This window comes from Dipodomys spectabilis, unplaced genomic scaffold (assembly GCF_019054845.1).
Source record: "Dipodomys spectabilis isolate Male_0828 unplaced genomic scaffold, ASM1905484v1 ptg000274l, whole genome shotgun sequence".
In the NCBI taxonomy this organism is placed as follows: Eukaryota; Metazoa; Chordata; class Mammalia; order Rodentia; family Heteromyidae; genus Dipodomys; species Dipodomys spectabilis.
Window position 1 is genome coordinate 4,090,611 of NW_024870951.1, and position 6,276 is coordinate 4,096,886.

Here is a 6,276-nt window from a genome sequence, read left to right on the forward strand (position 1 = left end):
CTCCCTTACCCTCTTCCCCGCTAAATTGTAAAGATACTTTTTCAACATAGTGTCTTGTGCATCTCATTGTTACAATGGGTCAGCCTGTATCACTATCTATTTTGTTTTGTCCCTTCCCCTCCCCAAGCTAGAGAAGGGTGTATACAAATGCAGGGCACCGACACTAAATACAGTAAAAACAAGGGTTAAAGAAGGGGGGAAGGAACATAAAAAGAAAAAAAAACACATGGTAGATTATAAATCCTATCTTGGGGTTCATTTCGCTTAGCAGCATGTTATGTGGTCATATGGACATAGCTTATGAACTTTTATGCTTGTCCCAGACATATAATAGTTATTGCAAATAAGGGAAAGCATAGGATCAATGTTTCTTTGGTTTTGGCTTACTTCACTTTTTCTAAGACCTCACTTAGAGCTCCCCTATGATCCAGCAGTCCCCATTTTTGGGCATTTACTCAAATGATCACAAACAAGACCATACTAAGCTACCGGTACAACTATGTTTATTGCAGCATTATTTACCATAGCTAAAATATGGAACCAACCCAGAGACCCCTCAGTAGATGAATGGATCAAGAAAATGTGATACACACACACACACACACACACACACACACATACACACACACACACACACACACACACACACACACACACACACACACACACAATGGAATTCTATGCCTCCAATCAGAGAGAATGACATCGTCCCATTTGCTAGGAAATAGAAAGACGCAGAAACAATTATATTAAGTGAATAAGCCAGGCTCAAATAACCACAGGTCCCATGGTTAAACTTACTTGGAGTAACTTGTACATGGTACCATATAAGAGGATGTTATGTGAAATGAACCCCATGATAGGGACACAAATAATTTTTATTCCATGAGATTCTTATCTCTATATAATCCCCCAAATAAAGTTGGAAGGGGAGCTGTCGTTCAAATACAGAGCACCACCCTTGAGGGAAAAAGCCTATGTGACTAGGTAAGGTCTTAAGATTAAACTATAATATCAGCACTCAAAAAAGTTGATTTCTTTTCCTTGAGTTTTTTATTAAATTGCTCCATAAAATAATCGATGTTGTATTTATGTTTAGCATTACTATTAAAATCATGTTATATTTATTTATGTTATTCTTTATTTTCTTAAATTTTTCTTATACTTTATATCCAGTAATGATAAGAGATGATTACTGTTGCACAAGTGATTATGTCAGTTGAATATATGGATGAGAGGTGCATAAAACGAGTTTGGACTGAAAATAGATATTTGCAAGGTCTTCACAAAAGAATTGATAGTTGAAGGAGCTGTGGGCATGTATGAAATAAACTAAAGAAACCAGCACGGAAAGATAAGATATGATTCTGGAAAGCAAACAATTTTGGAAGAAAAAAAAAAGGAAAATATGTAGCTTTTGGTAAGAACTTTGTAACCCATCTACACATTTAATTCCTTATTTCTATTGGAAGGCATTTCAGTTAACTTTATGTTACAAAGTTAAACATGATTGACATGTAATACTAACTGGCCTCTGCAATTATTCTACCCAGGTGCAAGGGCTCATTACTATAATCCTAGCTACTCAGAGAGTTGAAACATCTAGATCCTAGTTCAAAGCCAGTATGGAGAGGAAAATTGGTGAGTCTTTACTGTGGTACTGTGCCTCAAAGTGGTATCACTAGTATTTAGTAATAAATCTCAGAGACAGAACCCAGGCCCTGAGTACAAGCTCTCTGCAATTATTCTTAAAATACTTGTTCTCGGTATTTCTTTAACTTGTCTAGAAGAATGTTTTAAACTTAGGGATTTTTTATTACATGTTGTCAGAATTGATTTTTAAGATGTTCAGAGAAAAATTATTTATAGTAAGAACTGGTCTGTATTGCTTTGTATTACGTTTTGCTTCTACACCTATAGATCAGCTGGAAAATAGATGGCCAAACCCTTCCTCCCCCCGCTAAAATTGTAAAGTTCATTTTTCGACATAATGACTTGTATATCTCATTGTTGCAATGTGTCCACCTGTACCCCTAGTTAAACGATTTGTTTATGCCCTTCCCCTCCACAAATTTGTACCAACATCAAATACAGTGAAAGCAGGGGGAGAGACATAAAAAGCAATATAGAAATCATCTTATAAATATGTTACAAACAAATGCATGAAAGAAAAAAAATTGAATACTTATCTTGGGGTTCATTTCCCTAGCATCAATTTATCTGAACTTTTCTGCTTGCCTCACACATATACTATTTATTGCAAATAAGTGAAGCCGTGGGACCTATGTTTCTTTGGGTCTGGCTTACTTCACTTAATATAATTTTTCTAAGACTTTCTATTTCCTAACAAATGGGGCAATGTCATTCTTTCTGATGGAGGCATAGAATTCCATTGTGTATATATACCACATTTCTTGATCCATTCATAAACTGAGGGGCATCTGGGTTGGTACCATATCATAGCTATGGTAAATAATTCTACAATAAACATAGGTGTGCTGGTAGCTTTAGTATGGTCTTGTTTGTGATCATGTGGGTAAATGCCCAAAAGTGGGATTGCTGGGTCATAGGGGAGCTCTATGTGGAGTCTTTTGATGAACTTCCATACCATTTTTCAAAGTGGTTGAACAAGTTTACACTCCCACCAACAATGTAGTAAGGTTCCCTTCTGTCCGCATCCCCTCCAGCATCTGTTGTTATTAGAGTACTTGATTATAGCCATTCTAATTCGGGTGAGGTAGTACCTCAATGTTGTTTTTATTTGCAATTCTTTTATGGCTAGAGAGGTTGTGTTTATTGGCCATCCTTCTTTCCTCTTCAGACAAGTTTCTCTTTAAGCCTTTAGCCTACTTATTTAATGGGCAGTTGTTTCTTTGAAGATTTGTTGTTAAGGGATTTAATTTTTTGAGTTCCAGGTATATTTTAGATATGAGACCCTTGTCCGTTGTATGGCTGGTGCAGATCTTCTCCCAATCAACGGGCTTTCTAATGATCTTGATAGCTATGTCCTTTGCCATGCAGAAGCTCTGCAATTTCATGAAATCCCATTTGTTCCATTTGTCTTTGATTTTTTGTATTTCTGGATCTCTATTAAGAAAATTTCGACCTGTGCCAAGGAGACCTAGGGTTTCTCCTATTCCGTCCTGTAATGTTTTCAGAGTAAGACTTCAAAATTTAAAGTTTTAAGTATTACAGGAAGATCTTTGATTCATGTTGATTGGATGTGAGTAGCTTGAGCTGTTGCATAATTCGTGTGTGTGTGTGTGTGTGTGTGTGTGTGTGTGTGTGTGTGTGTGTGTGTTTGTAAAGGTGGTTATGTGTATCATTGAAATCAAGGATAAGGAACTTGGTTCCTTTTTCTGAGATATACATTATGGTGTTTCTTTGTTGGTGGTAGACTCTGATTGCTTGCCTTTGCCTGATGTGAACATTCTAGCTCAATTTTTCAATTAAAATTTCTTAATAATTATTGAACATATAATGCTCTGATATTGCTTTGTCTTTAGTCTGCCATCTAGGATCTCCTTTTTCTCTTAAATATTAACATTCAATATGAATTTTACCTCCTGACTAATTTTCCCCTTTAATTTGCATTTTGAAATAAGAATTTTAATATCTTTGATCTCTGTATTCATGAAGAAAAACCATTTTGAATTCTCTATTTAATGTAATAACACCTGGACAGATTTGTTAGCACCAAGACTTAAATTTTCTTTTGTAGTTTTAGTTTAAAATTACCCTCCTTCATGTTTTCAGAATGGGTAGTCAAAGAATTCCCACAATGTCTCACAACTTTTATCTTTCACTTTGTCTGTGCTTCCTTGTCACTGCTAAATTGTTCTGGATACCTGTATTAGCTACCCCAACCCCTGCAAAGCTGTTGCTGCTACCCAATTTCCTGCAAGTGCAACTCAGCAATTACAGTCACAATTACCCTTTTCCTGGTATCCTATTCTCTGCTACTCATTTTGCTACCCATAATTCTTAACACCATGGTTCCAGCCACCTGATCGCTGCCACCCCTGTCTCAGCTACCACATTCCCAAACAAAGCAAAGCAAGAGTAGTCACAGACAGTCTACTTGGGTACATCTCTTGCAGGCACAATGGGACGTTATTCCTCAGGTATTTAACAAAAGGGACTAACTAGTGGTGGAAAGAAAAGAGGTTACTCAGAGGGGACTAACATCCAAGGATATCAAGTTATAACTTGTTGCTAGGAAAAGCAGGCCCTAAGGTGAAAGTTAATGAGAAAAGAAAATTTGAAAGAATATTGGGGATGATATAAATAAAAATTTTAGCTTAATCTCTTCTACCAGTGGTCTGAATTATTTTATGACATAGATATGTAACTACTTTGCATTTTTAAAAGTATATGAAGATGCACATTTATGTGGTACTTATATTAATTTATGGAATATTTGCATATGACCATGTTAATGATACTTAATTGTTTATGTTTTATGAAATGATAATGAGTCTGCCTTTGGCAATATGAATTGAGCTCTCTAACAATAAATGGAATTTCATTGTCAAATACTACAAGGATATTACTGAGGCGAATACCAAAATGAAAGCTGGAACAAGAAAACTGAACAAAGCTACAAGTTTGAAGGAAAGGGATCAGTGGTAAGGGCTATGATAAAAGAGAAATTCTTCACCACGGAATCTTTGTTGAATTACTAGCTTTTTAAACATTTTTAGAAAGCAGAACATGATTTTTGATTCTTGCCTTTTGGAACCTTTTTAATGAGTGGTTAAATAAAAAATTATCGAAATGACTGAAAATCCACTGACATGAATTATTATATTAACATTATACTCAAAGTTGCCTTGAGATGCAGATAGGCTGGATTCCTTTTCTATTAAATTAATGGAATAATCTTCCTTTTGAATGGTTGGACAGTCCATGACACTTGTTCCAAAACAAGAAAAGATACTGGAGAAAAAAAAAGAGGAAGGATTGTCAAGGCTGCTGAAATTAGCATATTTCCCATTTGGACTTTAATGGGTTGTTTCTACAAAGAATTAGAATTTCATCTTAAGATAATAATTTCAGGCCGGGCGCTTTTGGCTCACGCCTGTAATCCTAGCTACTCAGGAGGCTGATATCTGAGGATCGCGGTTCAAAGCCAGCCCGGGCAGGAGAGACCGTGAGACTCCTATCTCCAATAAACCACCAGAAAACCGGAAGTGGCGCTGTAGCTCAAGTGGTAGAGCGCTCGCCTTGAGCTGAAGAGCTGAAGGACAGCGCCCAGGCCCAGAGTTCAAGCCCCACGGCCGACAAAAAAAAAAAAAAAAAAAAAAAAGATAATAATTTCAAAATGGATGTGCTAAAGGATAGCTTCGAAATGTAATATTTAATGCTTTTGGATTACTTGAAGACAAAGGTTTACAGAAAACTTTAAATTCCAGAAAAACTGTAATGTTCCAATAAACACCTAGGAGAAATATAATTTAAAAATTCATCTGTTCAAAGCAAATCCTGGCATGAAAGTCTGTGAGTCACTTATCTCCAAACAGGAAGTGGCACTGTGGCTCAATTGGGAGAGGGATCCCCTTGAGCTGAAGAACTCTGGGATATGTTAATACCCAAGCCCTGAGTTCAAGACCCATGACTGACAAAAAGAAATTTTAAAGAATTAAATCATTAGGGCTAGAAGAAGACTCAGTGGTAGAGTGCTTATCTTGCATGCATGAGGTCCTGGGTTCAATTCCTCAGCACCACATAAGCAGAAAAAACTGGAAGTGGCACTGTGGCTAAAGTGGTAGTGAGCTAGCCTTGAGCTGAACAGCTCAGGGACAGCACCCAGACCCAGATTTCAGGCCCCCCCTACCAACAACAACAACAAAAAATTAAAGCATCAAACAACCTGAAGATGTTGTCCAGAATAATGAATGCAGCATTATCCGTTGACATGACTTAGTGACTTGAAACCAAGTTTACCAGGGGAGATGGTGGGCATTTTGTGTGTGTGTCAAAACCTGCAAAATTATTTTATACTTTCCCAGGGAGGGAGAAAAGAGAAAATGCGGGGGAGGAGTGAGGTGTTTGATGGACTTGCATTTTGGTTCACTGTTTTCTGAAACCAAATTCAGAGAAAGACTGCTTACAATCCTAGTTGCATGGGCAATGACGAAGCCATGTCCTGGAAGTGGTTTTGTCCTGTCCTTGGCCTGTTTCCAACCACCACTGTATAATCCAAGTCTCACTGCAGGACCAAGATGCTTTGAGAATACTGATCCATTGGAAAGGTGGACCTAACCACAGCCAGAA